Here is a 19,506-nt window from a genome sequence, read left to right on the forward strand (position 1 = left end):
GGGACCTCTCTCTCTCTCGGCGCATGCCACCCCAGCCACACTGGGACCTCTCTCTCTCTCTCTCGGCACATGCCATCCCAGCCACACTGGGACCTCTCTCTCTCTCTTTCAGCTGCATGCGGACACAGCTCAGCGCGTTCAACAGTGATGCTTACCCCCTCCTGACCACCGTGCAGTTACAAGCCATTCCACACATTCATGTACTGCTGTATCAGTAGAGGTACACAGTGTGGAATATACAACAGAACACTGTGCAGGCAATGAGTATGCATCAGAATGTACAGGTATTAGTACGCATCAGAATGTACAGGTGCCAGCTCAGGGTCAACGAGTCTCCTAGTTCTGATCGTTATTATTACAGTGAGGAGAATGCTATAGAAGTGAGTTATCAAACCTGAAATAATGTGCACGTTGTTATCCTAGCAATCCAAAGCAGGGCAGAGGGTTAAGGAGATTTTTTTTTTAAAGCTCAAGAAGTAGCATGTGCACAAGCTGAGTGACACCTGCAGAAATGAAGACAAACAGCATGTGCTGTGAGTGTGAGAGCAGCGTCCACAATGAGAAATTGAGTTTAGCACATTGCAGAAGTATATGTGGGCTGAAGTGACTGATTAGTAGCTAACAGCGAGGGGCCACTGCAGGCTGGAGACAAGAAAACCTATCATCTGAACACAGGCAGACACACTGAGTGACTGCTGCTGGCTTATATTTCATTGCAGCTTGTCAATACTACTTCTACCACTTTTACTATGACTAACCGTGTTACAAGAAAGAATACAGTGAGGCTGTGTGATACAACGTAACAGATGATTCAAATAAGGCTTGAAACTCCAGGAACTCTTTACAGAAGTGAATTACAGTATGTTTGATAACAGTTTACTTTTATGTAAATTAAATGCCCTAAATATTAAATACGGTTTTAGATGTTGTTTTTCTGTGTGCTTGTGCAGAAAAAGCACACAGAAAAGGAAACGCAATTGCAACCTTTGTCCAACAGGTGTTGCTGTGTGGCAAGGTTAAATCCCATAAGAATTAAAGGATGAGATTAAATAACAAAGAGGAGGTGTCTGTTTGGGGTTCTTCGGTTATGTTGTTGGCGTGTTCACGTGATGGCGCTGCCCTGCCGTTGAACCGTGAGTGAGCGAGCGCGCGCGCGGAGCGGGGCGGGGGGTGTCTGGGGAGCTGCCAGCCCCAGGGTGGCCTCCTTGTGACCTCAGAGAGAGAGCAGCGGGGTGAAAAGTTTAGGGAGCTGTTTGCTGTAAACATACAGAATCCTGCTGCATCGGGGCGACTTGACCTGTCAGCAGAATTACAATTAAAAACAAGAACTGTGGCAAGACGAACATGCGGCTCTTTTTAATACGCAAAATCAAAATTTTCTTTTAGTTTTATCAAAACCTCATACAAAGTTTTTGCAATATGCAATCCTTTTGAAAGCCCAGGTGTAATATTTTGTATTACTGGGGGTTTGAAAGAGGACAAAGCACTGTACTGTGTGTACATGCTGTGTGTCAAAAAAGATTCAGGTTAAAGCATGGGTAAAGAACAATACCAGAGGGCAGGGCAGCATGGGACCATCATGATAAAGCATAGAGTAGCCAGGTCATCAACAAAGCTGGGTAACCCATTCTATACCCTCACCACTCTCTGTGTGAAGTGTCTCCTTCCTTCTGTCCTGAGTCTATCTCTGGTCCTGGTTTCTGGTCTCACCAGTGCTTTACACAACCTCATAACTATCTTTGATTTTAATAAAGGTTATCATTACTGTTAAATAAATAAATAAATAATAATAATAAAAAAACTGGTATGTGTGCCCTCTCATTAAACCAAGACTGCAGTAACAATACTTGAGCAACAGGTGGCACTGTGTGACCAGTAAAATCCCAAACGGATTAAGTCTCAGCGGGGATGACAGTAGAGAGGCAGATCCTTCTTGTTCAGCCCTCCCTCTTGTTGATGTCGTGATCATGTGGTTGAGGAGGGCGGGTGTATTGGCGGTGCCCTGCCGCTGAACCGTGAGCGAGCAAGGGGGCTGGAGAAATGCCAGACGGCGGGTGGTTCGGGGAGAAGCTGCACTCGATGGGTAGGGGGGGGGGGGTCCTGGTGGCCTCAAAAACAAGAGATGAGGTCAAAAGTTTAGGGACATGTTTGCTGTAAATGTTTATTTGTACAGTATCTCCTTGGCTCATGAACATGAGGAATAAGCAGCTCTTTCAGATGCACATTCACATTCTCTACCACAGACTGATGATTGATTGAACCGTATTGATCGTGTTTAAATGACAAGTAGAAGAAGAAGGGACGCCCGTTGGTGAAGCAAAGCTCCTACAGTGAACCGTTCCTACAATAAAGTGCATTTGTGGTTTGTTTTGTAATGATCAAAAGCATGATATATAAACAAATAGGGGGGCTTGATATCTGCCTGCATGTAAATATCAGTAGGAATCTAACAGAAAACCATGTACGAGTGAATACCGAATTAAACCGGCAATGTACCCCTGAAGTTGGTATTCCTGGGTTAAAAGGGCAGTGCAGTTCTCTCCTTGTTCGGCCCGGGAGCGAGCACTCTCCAGTCAGTGGCAGATTATTTCCCCATCTGTGTCAGCAGCATTAAGGCTCGCTAAGCTGATCCTCGCAATGCCCCACTGAACACTGTGCTTGTTAACCCCGATTAACTTGATGTGGGATTAGGACAAAAACGGTGTGAAAATCAAACGTGTGGCATGACCTAGTGGCCTGCTGTTGAACTGTGAGTGCGCAGAGGGGCCTCAGGCGGGGTGAAGGGAGGTGGGGGAGAGGGGGGGGGGCTCTCCACAGACAGGGCTGAGTAAAAGGGAGGGGGGCTCTCCACAGCCAGGGCTGAGTAAAGGGGAGGGGGGCTCTCCTCTCTACAGACAGGGCTGAGTAAAGGGGAGGGGGGCTCTCCTCTCTACAGACAGGGCTGTTTGCGGCCCCCTCCTCCCTGCATCACTCTCCCACCATGCAGAGTGACAGAGAGAGAGCGAGAATGAGAGACAGCGTGATGAGGGTCAAAAGTTTAGAAACCTTTTTTCTGCACTTTTTTTCCACTCTCTTGTGCAATCATAAAGCAGGTTTTAAGCTTTTTAAAAAAGGCTTTTGGAATTATAACAGGAAATCTTGTTCAATTCTGCACTGCTGCTATCCTTGTGCTTTTGCATCCCACCTGATACAGAGAGAGGTGCGCTAGCTTTACTGTGCACTGGAACAGAGCTCACAGCACACACTGGGATCAACCACATGAAGCATTTACAACTCACAGAAAACTTCAATAAATAACGAGGAGCACAGAAACAACTTCACAGCACCTTTAATTCATGAAGTGCTCTTTTTAACATAATAACACTGATCAGCATTGCAAAGCACTCTGGAATAGACTTTCACCTGAACCATTATTAACCTTCTCTACTGAAAAAGGCAAGTTTGTAAAGAGGAATAAAACATTTCTAACTGTATAAAACTTGCAGGTAACAGCTTGCTTGCAGGAAGGAGCAGTTACTGTTCTGAATAATTTCCTGCTAGTTTTATGCAGGTAAAATGATTTTATTCCACTCCGAGAACTTCTTTTCAAAATATTACATAGACATGTACGTGCTGTATGAAACTGGTGTTAAACAACTTCTAAAAAGTCTTAAAGCATTTTACCATTTGTGGTAATGTAAAGCTGTGGAAGCAGGGAGCCACTGTGGCCTGGAACGTTGCTTGAGGAGATGAGGTTTCAGGCCTCTGCAGGCACACCAGGGGAGACGTGGGGTTTGATACAGCTGTGAGACAGACAGACACACAAGGACAGAGAAGGACAGACAGTGGACTGTAAGCAGTTTGTTGGGGTCAGTGCTGAAGGCAGTAGCGGTTTGTGATTTGATCCAGGATTGCTGTGTTGTTAAATCGTTCATTAAATCCAATTACCAGAAAATGAAATAATAATCCCAGTCCTGGTGAGATTGCTGAGCCTTAAATAGAGCCTCCCCCAGTTGAACTTTTGAACCTCACTGGCATCATCTCTGCACTGCCAGGGTAACTTGGGTTATATCTGATACAAACTAGATGAATAAGCACTTCCATACCCACGCACCATCACACACTCACACAGTGAATCACAAACTAGACGAATATAGCACTATCTTGAGTGTTCTTGATATCTGTTCAATACATCTCAGTTAACAAATCATCTTTTTCATGATACGATTTAGCTTACTGAAAAAAGACCCAATAAAATATGTCAGTAAATGTTACAAAACCTGTATTATAAAATGCGTGCACTTATTTTCTAGCAGGATTGAGGCATTTTGTTTGGTAACACTTATATATATGTTAGTACACAAGTGTAACAGAAAAGGGTTAGGGTTATATCATGCAAAACGATTTACACATTAAGTACATTGAAACTATGCAAAATAACACTAATTACGTAAAAAAAAAAAAAGTACACGTGCATTTACTAAGTAACTACAATACAAAATACACACCAATTAAAGATACTCAATGCAAACCTTTGTAGTTTATTTCAAGTATAAAATAGAACTGGTGGGGGGATGATCTGAAAAAATATAGAAAGTATCTATCTATCTATCTATCTATCTAATCTAGGGGCAGGTTCCTTCAGTTCAGTCCTATTACAGACATGATAAATGATTTATTGGGTCAATTTAATATTTAAAGGCATTGATGGAGGAATATATATATAAGAAATGCAAATGTCACATACTGCTATGTGCTTGTTTGTCTGAGGCATTCCTGCTTTTGCATTGCAGTACAGTATTTCATGCACTGATTATTTTCCAGAGCATCTAATTTAAATATTGAATTTGAATTCCCAATTTCAGTGAAGATTGGAGCGATGATGCGTGACGAAGCAAGTGTGCCCCTAAGCAATCCTTGTCCGCTCCGCTCCACTCCGACCCTGCACACAGTCTCCACAGCCTGTAACACAGATAAACAAATACAAACAAACATGCCCATCTCATCTAGCGAGCTTGCTTCACAACTCCACCCAGCTGACAGACTGCTTTGCTTAGACTTTAATGCACCGCTCACCCAAACAGAAACCCAGGGACTGGACAGGTCTGAATTGCTCAGGGTCCTGACTGGGCATGGTCGGGAAGTTCTCTGTCCCCCCCATCCATCCCAAACTCTGTCCAATTTCGACTCCTGGCTGTCCAGGGAGATTAGTGTCTCTCTTTTATTGCATTGTGCCTCTGGTGTGGAAAAGATACAACACTCAGAAGCAGAGACATCCCCTTTTGACCCATCTTCTTTCTTTAAAGGAGGAAAAACAGCTGCTTTGCAAGCGATTTTCAATGTGAAAAAAAACAACAGCACATCTGTGCTGATGAAATAACAAGCACAGAACCAGTGCCCTAATTTTACCATCTGTGGCCCTCGACCACAAGAGACAGGCAACTCTTGAGATCTAGAATGAGTGCTCTGTCTGCTACAGGGGCGAAAGTGTGCGCTGAGAATTCAGGAGAACAAGTGTTCCCAGTTTATCCATTAACAGATATGAATGCACAATATGTGAATGTGTTAAGAAGCTGAAAACCTTTTAGGAAAGGGTCTTAAAAAACACAAGAACAGTGCTGGCTTTTAGGACCGCACTATAAAGGGAATAAATAGATGCTATAAACAGGAGACACAGCAGTGGGTGAGGATGAGGTCGAATGGACCCAGTCCCCACAAGCCTGTCTGTGTGTGAGATAGGAGGCATGCTCCCTACAAGCCTGTGTGTGTGTGCGAGAGAGGAGGCATGCTCTCTACAAGCCTGTGTGTGTGTGTGTGTGTGAGAGAGAGAGGAGGCATGCTCTCTACAAGCCTGTGTGTGTGTGTGTGTGTGTGAGAGAGAGAGGAGGCATGCTCTCTACAAGCCTGTGTGTGTGTGTGTGTGTGTGTGTGAGAGAGGGGGCATGCTCTCTACAAGCCTGTGTGTGTGTGTGTGAGAGAGGAGGCATGCTCTCTACAAGCCATGCTACACACTTCCAAACGATGCACACAACTTTCCACTAGAGAAGGACATTAGTAATCCAAGCGAGGCAGTGTTAGGAAAGGTTCCTATAGGTTTGCTATTGAAAACATTCTTTGTCTATGAATAGAATGCTGATAGCAGGTTAAAGCCTGTTTTTTTAACTGTTAAAACAGTTTGCTGTTTCTGAGAAGTCCTACTTTCTACAGCACACGGGTTTGCTGGTTCAATGAGCAGTCCTGCACTTTCTGTCTCTACTGCACATCTCCAGCAGAGGGCAGTCTTGCATTTCAGATCTGTCACAGGCTCAGGCGTTTGAAGCAAGCTGCTAAAAAAGGTTACAATAGTGAATGAGTGTGAGTGAGTGAGAGATGACCCCCCAGTGAACTTGAGCGCTGGCTCTCTCCCACAGAACTGTGCTGGGTGCTTAAAAGCTGTTTCACAGGCTGAACCTGCTAATTGAAAAATAAATGAAAGAACAGCATTGGTGCAGGGAGAGAGGCGCCTGTGCCAGCAGGGCTTTTAAAAACAGTTTTCATATGAGATGCCGCTTCTCCACTCTGTCCAACACCAGCAGGAATTTATTAAACTCACATGTGGAAGGCTTTTTTTTTTCCTTAAATGTGGTCTTTATAAAAGCCCAGAACATTTTTTTTTTTTTAACAGTGTTTACACTCAGCGGTCAAAATGGCTCTCAAAATAATTCAGAGGCCAGTTTCTTTTCATTCCTCCCATAGCTGGTAAGATATATGTCACTGTTCATACTGGTCATCATTTCTGACCTACTGTAAAACTGGATTGGTGGGCATACATGTTAGAATAGAGATTTACTTTTTACCTAAACCTCAACTGATTGCTGGTGTGGGCCACTCCAGTTTTCTGTGTTCTTTTGATAAATATATTTGCATTAATAATGAAAATGTATTAGTAATATAGGAGGCCCAGCAATCTGTTTTCAATGCAGAAGGACTTCGGGGTGGGGTGTTGCGTTCGTTGGTTTCTTTACCCGCCTCAGACCACCTTGCGTACTAAATATCTTGGTGTGCCCAAGTAGATAATCGCCACCTCTTTAAATACATGCACAACAATTCCCCAATCCCGCGATCACACATCCAACCCGGCTGCCTGGAGAGGTGTGGAGCCCGGAGGAGAGTTTACTGTAGTCACAACGAGCAGAGGCACAGACACATCCAACCCGGCTGCCTGGAGAGGTGTGGAGCCCGGAGGAGAGTTTACTGCAGTCACAATGAGCAGAGGCACAGACACATCCAGCCCGCCTGCCTGGAGAGGTGTGGAGCCCGGAGGAGAGTTTACTGCAGTCACTATGAGCAGAGGCACAGACAGATCCAGCCTGGCTGCCTGGAGAGGTGTAGAGCCCGGAGGAGAGTTTACTGCAGTCACAACGAGCAGAAGCACAGACACTTTCTTTGACCATCACAACTTCTTGCTCTTCAGTTATCTCTGTCAGGGTACCCTCTGAAAGTCTGCCGTCACAATTTCCTTTCTGATAGTTGATGGAAAAGATCTTAGTTAAGTAGAAGTTCCTGAATAAGTTTGGAAAAGGATTTCGTGTACATTTACTTAACCTGCCCAATGCAAAGTCTGGGCAACAGAGAATACCCATTTTTTCTTTTACTTTGGAAAAAGGACATTTTTATTTTTATTTTTAAGTAGCAGGTCTAGTTTAACAATTAATGCCATGTGGACATTGAAATTAAACATATTTTAATAATGAATCAGCAAGTACATTTACTGGAAATCAAACTCTGGAAAAGTGGCTTGGTTGGGGAATACGTATGGTTTAACAATGGTCTGGATTAGGGAGACATTTTAAATGAATCCAACGTACACAACAACACATGCCCTGTTGAGATTTATTGCTTCAGTGAAGTCTGGTGGAAACTCCAGCCTCGAGGTGCTAATTCTGCAAGCAGGTGTCTGGGAGCAGGGCTGGTCTGTGTGGGATTGGGTTGGGGTATCAGCTGTGTGGGCCGACACTGTCTTTAGACTGAGCGGCGCCTCTGGGCTCACCGTGATCTCACACTGAGGCTTCCCGACCAGTGAGCCACCTCAGGCTAAGAGCAGCAATCCTCCGCTATGCTCCAGCCAAGCACAACATGAGCACAAATATTATCCCTGTTCCCGGCACATCTAATCACATTAAAAATCATTCGCCTGTAGTCTTGACTGCAGAAAGGAGATTTGATTCTGATCTGGTTTGCGTTACAAGTGCCTTGTGGGAAGACACTGGATTTATTCATGTATACAATTTATCAATCGTAATCTTATGAGGGTGGTTTATTTTTTTGTTGTAAACTACAGTGCTTTTTTGCACTGAAAACAGAACTTGCAAGCTTTTCTAGATGAAGTTCACTGTCCCAGTATTTGCAGAAAACTGACCAAGTGAGCTGTCACCCGTCAATCTCACGGAATGAGAACTGTTTGAGAGGACAAAGGAAACGACTCATGCGTCCGCAGTTTAAATCTACTGAACCTGAACTGCAGCATCCTATCAGAATGACATCTCCCCCGGGGAGGCCTGTGGTATCTGCTGGTACCCACAAGGCGCCTCAGAGACAAGAGCAGCGCCTGTGAGTCTCCGAGGAAATCTGCATGATTGAGGAGGAACAAGGGCTCAGTGTGGCAGTCCGGGTGGATCCCTGCGCAGTGCAGAGCGGCAGAGTCCTCCTCCCCGACCGACCGCTGGCTTGCGTAAAGTAAGGATAGTTTTCCCCTAGTAATCGCTAAACTCCCAGGTATTTACAAGGCTTCCGTCTGCACTGCAGCGTAACTACCTTGGATCCTGGCTCTGAAGCTAAGCAAGGTTTCAGGGTCTGCACTGTGTACAAAGTGGTATAGGTATGGGAATTCCTGACTGAACAGAAGTGGTCACACACAGACTGGCCCTCTCCATTACTGGTCAGTGATGGTCACACACACACAGACTGGCCCTCTCCCTCTTCTGGTCAGTGATGGTCACACACAGACTGGCCCTCTCCACTACTGGTCAGTGATGGTCACACACACACAGACTGGCCCTCTCCCTCTACTGGTCAGTGATGGTCACACACACACAGCCTGGCCCGCTCCCTCTACTGGTCAGTGAGGGACACACACATACAGACTGGTCGTCTCCCCTTCCTTGTTTCCCACAGTTACGTGGGGACAAGCCCTCTTTTAAAAGCCAGTATAAATGTGTGTCCCACTGTCTTCCCTTGCCAGGGGTATCCTAAGCTCCCTGGATAAAGTTACTCAATGTGTGAACAAGCTGCTGGCAAACCGTGAACAGAGACTGTTTTACCAAATTCCACCCTTCATCCCCAATAAAACGGCGCTGTGTGCTTTTTGATATGGATTCGGGGTGACTTTCCTGCATTCTCAGGTTTCGAGGAAATGTCTCGCTGATTAATACCCTGCAAGATTACACAGGTTTAGATGGATATCTGTCTAATCTCAGGGCGTGCAGTTCAAGTGTCGCAGGCAGCGGTAACACATGGCCGCGCTCCGCTCTCACAGAGGCAGCTTTGTGTCAGGTCTCTCCTGGGGCTGAGGCCTGAGACTCGTAGTTCAAGCTTGAGATGACCTTAGAGAAACTCGACTAGCTCAACACTACCCCTCGAAAATAACGAATGTGGTTACAGACAGCACCGCTTGTGCTGAATATACTACACACTGTGTCAGCCTGCATTACACTCCTTACATTCAGTGTTCAAGTAGCGCAGTACTGCCTGGGCTAGCTGTTTCCTTTCTGAACTGTTTTGGGGATCAATTCATAAAAATAAAAAAAGGAACCAACGTGATGACACTCAGCATACAATGGAATTGAAGAATAGGAAAAGTTCCAAGTGCTCAGGGCAGGTAGATGTACTGCAAACCCCTCCTTATAAATCATTAAATACATACATTTAACACATATGCATTCTTTAAATAGAAAAAACATATATTATAGAGGGCTGTCTTACTCAATGCCACTATGCAGCCCCCTCTCCAGCTCAGTGCATCCCTGCTCTGCTCCTCTTGAACACAGCCCATACTGGGCACGCCTAACAGGACGTGCTTCCCGTGGCGCTGCAGGACCCAGCTGTCAGTGACCTCACTCCCTCGCGGCTCAGCATGGACGGGATCAGGTTTTCGGGGGATTTTCGACTGCACGCAGAAGAAGGCAGGCAGGCTGGCAGGCAGGCAGTCCCTCTCCGCTCCCAGCCCTGCGCTAAATCCGAGCGGAGACTGCCCATTCCCTGTGGAACTCAAGCCCAACACATGTCCGGGCTGCCAGCCAGCGACAGCACTGTGAGGGGCTTTAATGTGGAGACACTGGGGGAGAAGCCGAAGCAGACTCACACTGCAAACCCACTGTCCATCACGCTAGTGAGTCAAAATGCACTGCAGTGCCAGGGAAAACACAGATCAAAGAGGCGTAATTAATATCAACTTGAGAATAAAAAGTGCCTTACAACTGTGCTCCTCATTGTCTCAGCTCTGACACACATGCAGGTCCCCACACGATTCCAGAAGCACTCCGTCTCAGACACTCTGCTGGTTTCCACTGCACTGTCTCCCAGGTCCTCGCAGACAGGAAGTGATTTGGGTTCCATTCTCTGTAATGAGGTTCAGGGAGGCAGTGCTGACCTCTGACCCTGGCCTGCCCGCTGACTGATTAGTCTGGAAGCCCTCCCGAATCGGGGTCAAAACCAAAGGGCAGAGCTCTGGGCCGGTGTTTACAGTATCAATTAGAGACACAGGTTGGATTACAGGATAGGGTGAGAAGGGTCAGCATGCACCTGAAGTTCCTGTCTCAACTTTTCTGAAGAACTATTCGTAGGTTGCAGCACAACCAGCAATGCCGAATCAATGCGCAATGAACAATTATGAATCAGTTGTGCTCTTCAATTAATGTCATTACACTTTTGCATTGCCGATGCTACTACTGAGAGCATAGCATTGTCCAGTGGTGAAACCATGCATTAATGTGCTTCTGTGGAGCCAAGCTATGTCCACTGTGTATGTGTGCATGTATGTGTGTATTATGTATGCATGTACAGTATGATAATTTAATGGAACACCAAGTTACCCAGTCCCCTGTAGCACAGGTGCGCTGAGGGGATCACATTCAGCTGCTCACGGCAGGCTGTATTTGTATCATGTCACCATACTGCTGGTTCAACCAATAAAATATTCAGAGAGGCCAGAGTGCAACACTTTCACCTTCCATAATTCCAGTTCCGCACTGACAACACCCGGCAAACAGGAATCCAGGGAGAGAGAGCAGGCAGGGGAGAAACACACAAAACCCTATGGTGGCAGTAGGATTCAATCCTTTTTCTGTCCTGGTGTAGACACACTATCTCTGTGCACAGACCTGCAGAGAGGCAGACAGAGGGCTTTAGTCTCCAATGCTGCCCGGTCCTTATTTTACACATGAAAAGTGTGTGTCAGGCTTACATTGTGTGCGTGCGTTTGGTAGGGAGGGGTGGAAGGGGATGTGGTGTCGGGGTCGGCCAGGTACTTTAGGTTAAAGAGGCCTATAATCCTGTTAACGAGGTGAGCACAGATTACGCCAGTTCTGCTGATTAAAATAAGCAGGCGCTGACCCGGTGACCTAAGTGGGGGTCCTGATTGGACCCAGATGCTGAGAGACAAGACTCCAGTAGCGGCTGCCTGTTCCCCTGCCTGCAGGACCCTGCAATCCCTGGCTCTAATTGGCTAATTGGCTCTGTGGTCATGGTCACAATCTGGGGATCAAATAGGCACCATTAGAAGAACAAAAGACACAGTATCAAGCACAGTTCAGGACTGCAAAATCCAGCTCTGCAAGTTTACATTCCTGGAAATATGTCCTACAGAGAAACACACTTATTATTTTAGTGCTTGTAGACAAATCACTGACCTGATTACACCCATACAACTCAGTTTCGTTAGACAAGCAAGCAATACAGCTCTCTTGTATATCTGGTGTCTGGTTGTTTGGTTAAATGTGTGTAATCGGTGGTGAGAGCTGCTGCTTTCTGTCCACAACACCCATGGATATAAGATAAGCACTCTCAGCGGATATTTAAAGAAATGTTTTCATGCCTGGTCAAAGTGAATCGAACTGAATGAAATGTTTGAAGGCACTGCAGACTTAAAAATACATTAGCTTTGAAAGCTAACCTACCATTAGTTAAATAAAATATCCTGGTATGCTGGTCACAAGTTTAATAAATGTACAAACACTAGGCTCACAATATAGGTAGTATGTCGCAAAACCGTGCCTTTCTTTTGGTATGGGATTTAAAAACATGTTGAAGCTTCCTGACTTGATATGTGATAGTACTGGACTGGTACCTGTTCATAACTGACAACAACGGGCTTTGCACATACTGTACACCTTCTACTTTCTGAAGTGTAACGAGGTGAGATATCCCTTCAATAGTGCATTCCCAGGCTCTTGTCTGCTTGACTATTCCTCACACACTGCACTGCAGAGCCCTCTTCGCCATAGTTTCCACCGAACAGGAGGGTGACCTGGCTGAACGTGGCTAAGACCATTCCCTGTAGCTCCATGAACTACCATGTTCATAAACAACTCAAATCTATATCTCTAACTAAACTGCAATTGCGTGTGTGGTTACATAGTAATTACACAACCACTTGTGAAAATACAGCAACTGGCATTATTCATGTTGTAAATAAAACAGTTTTATACCTAAAGCATTACCAATAAAAACAAAAAAAAAAAACAAAAGGGGATTCCAGCTGTAATATTTTAGAATTGTTTTAAAATATTTAGCTGGCTAAAAAATCTCCATGCAAAACAGCAGACAAATATCTCTGGTAAATTGATCAAATCTCTTTGAAGCCACTTTTCTGACAGCTGCCATCTTCCTCTGCGAACTGAATCCTTCAAATAGACACCGTGTGGAAGTGGCTGTCAGAGCGCTGCTCAGACGGGCCTGGCTCCTAATGCGCAGAGACGTTTTCTTAAACACCTCTGTTTGTGCAGGGATGGCACAGAGTCAGCAGGAGGATTGGAAACAGCGGCTTGGGATTCCAGCCCGTTTAATTCACAGAGAGGTCAGAGCCATGCCAGCTCTGCTGCAGCAAAGCAGGAACACTCATCCCTTAGACAGCACCCTCGTGGATAAAAATATTTTTAAAAAATGCAATACATTTTTACCCTTGAAGTTTAAAGACTGGCATGCTTGTAAAACTCTAAATCTGGTTTAGCACAATTGCACCATGAGCTAGCATTGTAGTACAGTGCTATGTCACATGTTTGTCTACTCACTGCACTGCGCTTTGTCATCGACTGTTGACTATGGTTGACATTTTGTATCCCTTTAGTTGACTAGTCATTTTAAGGAGGCCTGACTACTTTTTTTTCTTTTTTCAGTAACACTTTCCATTAAAAGCCTCGAATTACTGTGTATTTACATAGTAGTTACTTAGTAAATACATAATTACAATGTTATTGTGCATTTCTTTTCATTCTTAGCATGCTGACAACTTTTTACACTTATAACTTTAAACTCTGTTTCAAAGCTCTTTTCAAAATGTCCGCTTTAGTGCACTGGGGTTTGAGATCTGTCCTCTAAATCACTGCAGGAAAAGAGAAAAAAAAACCTTAACAAGTGGTCTAGCGTTTCTGTTCTGTACCACATCCTGGATCGTTATTGCTGTGTTACCTGTTTGACAATGTGGGCAATAATTCTGACACTATCAGTGCACTAGAGCAGACATTTTGAAAAGAGCTTTGAAACAGACTTTAAAGTTATAAGGTGTAAAAAGTTGTCAGGATGTTAACAATGAAAAGAAAAATGACATGTACGTTATTTAAACAGTTATAGCAACACGTGGGGATGTATAACGCTATATCTACTCTATGTAACCCTAACCCTTTTCTGATTCTATTGTGTACTTACATATATCTTGCAAAAAAGATTTACACATGAAGTACATTGTAACTATGCATAATAACATTGCACTTATGTGTAAGTACACATGTATTTACTAAGTAACTACTATGTAAATACACAGTAATTAGAGACACAATGTAAAGTGCTACCTTTTTATGATGATAAAAGGACATGTTTAAAGCTATTTTGAAAAGAATAACAAACTGTTACTGTGTGATAATACTACTACAGCTATTTTAAAAAAAGAACATACTGTATGCAAGGTTTATTGGCAGTGTTGTAACTCAAAAGTGTTTTTCTTCCCCTTTTCCATCGTCAGTCGTCAAACCCTTCCCTGTGTGCTGTACCTGCCCAGTCTCTAGACTGACAGACAGAAGGCTTCAGTCTCCAATCCTTCGCTTTGCCTCCCCGGCATTGCACTAAAGATCCAAAGAAAGAAAAGCATTGGAAGTATTCGAGAGTCTGTCCTCCGAGAGAGCGATCCATCTGAGGAATGACACAGCTCAGCTTCTCCATTTCCATGGCAGTCACGAAGCTGAGCTGAGTCAGGTAACATGTTTGCTTTACCATTTATTTGTGACATACGTTTTAATACAAATAAAGGTAAATCAGTCCTAGGAAAAAAAACAAAAAAAAACCCATAAAAAAACACCCGAGTGATTCTGCGGAAGTTTAGATCATTAAATCAAGACTTTCCATTCTGTACGTCTCTCTCTGTGCTCCTCGACCTCTCCACCACTCTCGAGTCACTAATTCACAGACAGACACTCTTCTCTGTGTCCTGCTCTGTTTGTCTGGTAAACTTGCTCGGTTTTTCATGGGCAGCTTCTCTGTTAAAGCTGACTTCGTTAATTCATTGTTTTTACAGGGCTCTTTATCAGCTGAGAGAGGAGCGTGGCTTGTGCGTGGAACACAAGCGTGCTGTCTGCAGTGCTGGAGATACAGCGGGTTCAAGGTTATTTCAGAACTGCTTTGCAAATGTGTGTGCTGTGTTGTAACATCACCTCTATATCAGTAACAGGATGCCCAGTTTGGGTTTGTAATAAAGTATTACAAGTTACAAGTTAACATGTTTAGCTTTCTTGAAAAACAAATTTAAAAAAAAGGTGTCCTGTATCTGCTGGATGAAAAGCTGAGTAAATCTCACATGTTTGACACTGTCACTGCTGACATGAAGGTGCAGTGAGCTGCCTCACCTCACCCACAGCTGAGACGAGCAGTGCTGTGTGATGCTGTTCCGTTATGGAGTCTGACTCCTGTCAGTAAGGGTGCAGGCTCTATAAGCACTCCTGCAGACGAGCCTGGCTCTTTTGCATGTTGGTTGAGACGCTCGTGTGCAGTGTGCGAGAGTGCCGGTTCACGCCCAGCCTGCCTCTGCCCTGTTACACGTATGAGAAGTTATTTGTGAGAAATGCAGACTACGGGGGCTTGGCGTTAGCGCGTGGCAGCCCTAAACGCTGCTTAAGTGCAGAAGCATTTGCCCCGTGGATCACCGCGAAGCAAAGTCTTGAATTGTTAAACTGCACATCAATACAAGGTCCTCAGAAACATAGCTTTTCACAGCTGTGTGTGTGAGTGTGATTGTGAGTGGGGCCGGGAGGGTTAGGGTTGCAGGTTCAAACCACGGCTGGAGCTAATTACGAATCGGGGTGTAGACACTTAATCAACTGCAGGTGATTCCCGTCTGCACTTTTAAGAGCTGTTTTATTAAAAAAAGAGATCTCCTTTCAACGGTAAAACCAACAGTTTACTTTAGCAGCAGCCCCCTTCACACAGGGGAGGGGGGACTTCACAGGTAGGCAGCAAAATAAGACAGGAGTATCTAACTCTAATTACCAGTAAAACAAACAAGTTAACCAGGGGCTGAAAGACACTCTGTCAAATGAAGTTTCTTTTGTTTGCGGGGCTCTGAATTGGGGCTGTGTCGCGCTGATCTGATTTCCCTAGAGAGCAGACGCACTGATTGAGTTTTGAATTGCAAGGTTATTGTTCACAGCTTCAGAGGGTAATCGATTCCAGAGGGTTTTTTTTTTTTTTTTTTAGTCAAGGAATTTCTTTAGTGAACTTTAACCCTGATATGGTAAAACACTTGTATGCTGTAGTACTGCCATACATCCTATAATACCCCTGCATGTTTGAGGAGTTTATTTTTTTTTTAAAATTCTGGTATTATGTTGAAGCCTTAATCTGAAAGCAGTATTGCAAGTGAAGTGCTGTCGCTGCAAAAAGGTAAAGATTTGGCTAGCTGAGTCAAAGCAGGGAAGCCGCCTTGGGTAATTATGGATTTTTACTGGTGCCAAAGACTATAAGGAGCTTGATATAGATTGCACCATCGTGGAGCCCTTGTACTACATCATGCATTAGAAATCAACCATGCACAGTTATGGATTTCTCACGTGTGCAAGTACAGTATATCTGCACTAGAATCTGACACTTACACATGCTTTTCCAATACTATGCTCTGCCCTGGTTCCCATTGACGTACCATCCAAGTACAGCCCAGCAGTAATGCAGTCAGGGAGGGGTGCAGACTGAGCCGAGGGAGATAGGCTCTTATATTCACAATGAGACACAAACCTTACAGAACACATCCAAAAAAACAAGCTTCACAATCATCAGGGAGTTGCAATGAAGGAAATGGTATTTGAGTTACTTGCTAGGACAGCAGTATGTTCTTTTTATTTTTATTCTGCTATCATTTTGCCAGTCCTTTGAAAAACAAACTTTTCTTATTGCTTCATCGCTCTCCCTGAGCTAATCCCGATAAAGATCCTGATCCTGAAAAACAAACACAGGCTTGCTTTCCAAATCACCTCTTTCCCCGTCCCCAGAATGTCCCATAGACAGTTAGCTCAAAGCTGGTTGTATAAATAAAGGAGCATATGTTTACTGGCCATTTATAGAAACCAGACCCTCTCTATAAATCTTGACTGAAGGGTCTGTACCGCAGTCACAGTTTTGGACACATCAAAAGCAGCGGGTTTGCTTCGAGCCATTTGGCAATGTCCCTGGTTTCATTTGTTCTGGATTCTCCCAGAGCGCCTAACAGCATTCCTTGAGCATCTGCTCATTGTTCATTTTCTGGAGAGAGTTCAGTTATTCTTAATGAATTGACTAGCCTGTCACGCCAGCAGGAGGCAGTGTAACTCTGCTAGCTGGTACAAGACCAGTCCTGCACCTCACAAACTGAATTACCATAGCAACGTGCCAGCCCTAGTGTTATAAACAACTTCAAATACTGACAGTAACAACAGGTTTTACAACAGTAATAATAGGCTATATAAACAGTGTTGAGTAACTGTGGCATTTATATGAAATCATATTGCTTTATAACGTGACATGTCATATTGGGTTGTTAAAATGTTATAAACAATAATAAACTGTTATTCCTTTTTAGTAATGGTCTCTGCTGTTTGTGCCGACTACCTGCCCCATCTTAATGCTCTTCAATCCACCTGCAGCTGCTTTCCATCGGCCGATTGTTCTCCTCTGCTGTACACCAGCACTGACTTCTGTATCAGCGCAGTGATCTGATCTACTTAAACAACAGAGCCGTCAAGAAGGGACATCACATCTCTCTCCCTCCCTCACTCCCTACACCTCTGCCTCCCTGTCTCTCTGCTCGGCCCCTTCACAGGCTGACTTGATGTAAAGATTCTGCCGAGCTCTTCCTCTGAACCCGACACTGTATTAAAAATGTTGGAAATCATTACTTCCATTAAAAACAGTCTGGCTCTCCCGTCTGGAGTGCGGAGTTCAGGGAGTGTGGGAAAATAACGGCTGTGCAGCTTCCCTAAATAATGACCTGCTTTTCTGAGAAAAGAAAAAGAAAAAAAAAAGTTACATATGCAGGACCGTGTATATGGATACTCACGAAGCAGAGTAATCCATTTCTCTTCCCGAGAAATGTAGATTATTCTGAAAGAAGACATTCTTTAAATAACTTCCTTTACGAAAGCTTTTTTGTTTTTTGTTTTTTTTTTTGACAAAAATGCATATTGCATCTTTTGAACCTGCTCTCAATACCAAGGTGTGTAGATAAAATACCAATGTTTCTGTGACGTGATGGAAGTGGAATCCCCATCACACATGTGGACATCTGACCACAGCAGAAGCCTACTTAATATGGATGCTGGTGAATACGAAAGCTTTTTAATTGCAACAGCTTTGAATGGCACAACTAATCCTACTTTTGTATGAACCCAAGAAAAGGAATGCCATTGCTTATATAAGAGAGGGATGTCTGGCTGTCTCTTTGTGCAGAACGCTAAGCATAAAGACAGTGTGCCAATGTTACTGTTGAGAGGGGAAGTGATCTCTCCGGCTCGAAAAGATGTTTATCCTTCTCTCGCGCGCTTGACTTCCCCTGAAAAAGATGAATGGGGGAAAAATACTGCTTTCCTGTCTGTGTCTGTCAACTGGGGAGAAGGAACAGCAGACTAGAGCTAAAGAGTCAAATACGGCCAAAAACACTGACTAATAATCACTCATCCAAACCAAACGCGAAGGATGGAACAACCCATCCTGCTTTTACTGGTCTTACAGCTGTCCTACTGGGCAAGGTTGGGGTTTTTCCCAGACCCTGGTTGTGATTTAACACAGTGTATTAATAAGCATGATAAGCAGCATTGATTAGACAATGTTGCCTCATCCGTGTTTAGCTATGATGTGTTATAAGACTGCTTTTACATTTACTATCATACGATTCATGTATAAAAACACTGTTAACTGGTCCATAAACTGAAGTATTAACGTATGTATTTTTTAAGCACTTTATAGATGCTCAATAGATGTACATGGATTAGTACAGCAATTCAAAATTACACTGCTGGAACATTTATAACTGCTTTGAAATGCTTAAAAAGGCAACCATGGTAATTTGTGTGATGTAAACCTTTTATAGTAAGGTCCTCTCCATCTAGACTTACATGTTATGTACTAGTACCTGTTGCCAGCAATCTCTCCATACCCGAGTCACATCCAGTACAATGTCCCCCCTCCTCCCCTCAGTCTCTCTCACACACACACTGTTTTATTAATCAAACCCCTCACATACAGTTAGTTACCTGTGTACAGTAGTCTCCCGCCTCTCTCCCTGTCTCTCTCTCACACTCGCTCTGTCTGCACAGAGACAATGCGTCTCCTCAGTCCTGGGAGACACTTTGAAGTCTGGGATGAAAAGCCCTTCATTCCTCCATCCCTCGATTCTTTATTTCTTCATTCCATTCTCAACGAGTTCACTCATCGCTCATTCTTTAACCCTCCTGTCCCTCTGGCCCTGCCCTCGGCACGGCCACTCTGTCCGTCAACACCTTTCACTAAAACCTTTAGTTTTTATTCCATCATCTCTTGCGCCCCCCCCCCCCCCAAATTAAAAATGTAAGTAATAATGCTTGAATGCCCTACCGGCTGCGTTACGACCCCGTCGATGTCACTCTCAGCCGAGGACGGCGTTATTAAAATCTGTTTGGAAAGAGACGCCTCGCTGACAGAACGGCTGGGGATGCCTCCATTATCACACTTCACTGATTCAACAAAACAGCCCTTAAGAGATGGGCTTTCACTGGCTGTTGGCCAGTTACTACTCTCCTGTCAATGTGGAGTTTGAGCTGTCATTGTCTACATGTTTGAAGC

The sequence above is a fragment of the Acipenser ruthenus genome, chromosome 17 (assembly GCF_902713425.1).
Source record: "Acipenser ruthenus chromosome 17, fAciRut3.2 maternal haplotype, whole genome shotgun sequence".
In the NCBI taxonomy this organism is placed as follows: domain Eukaryota; kingdom Metazoa; phylum Chordata; class Actinopteri; order Acipenseriformes; family Acipenseridae; genus Acipenser; species Acipenser ruthenus.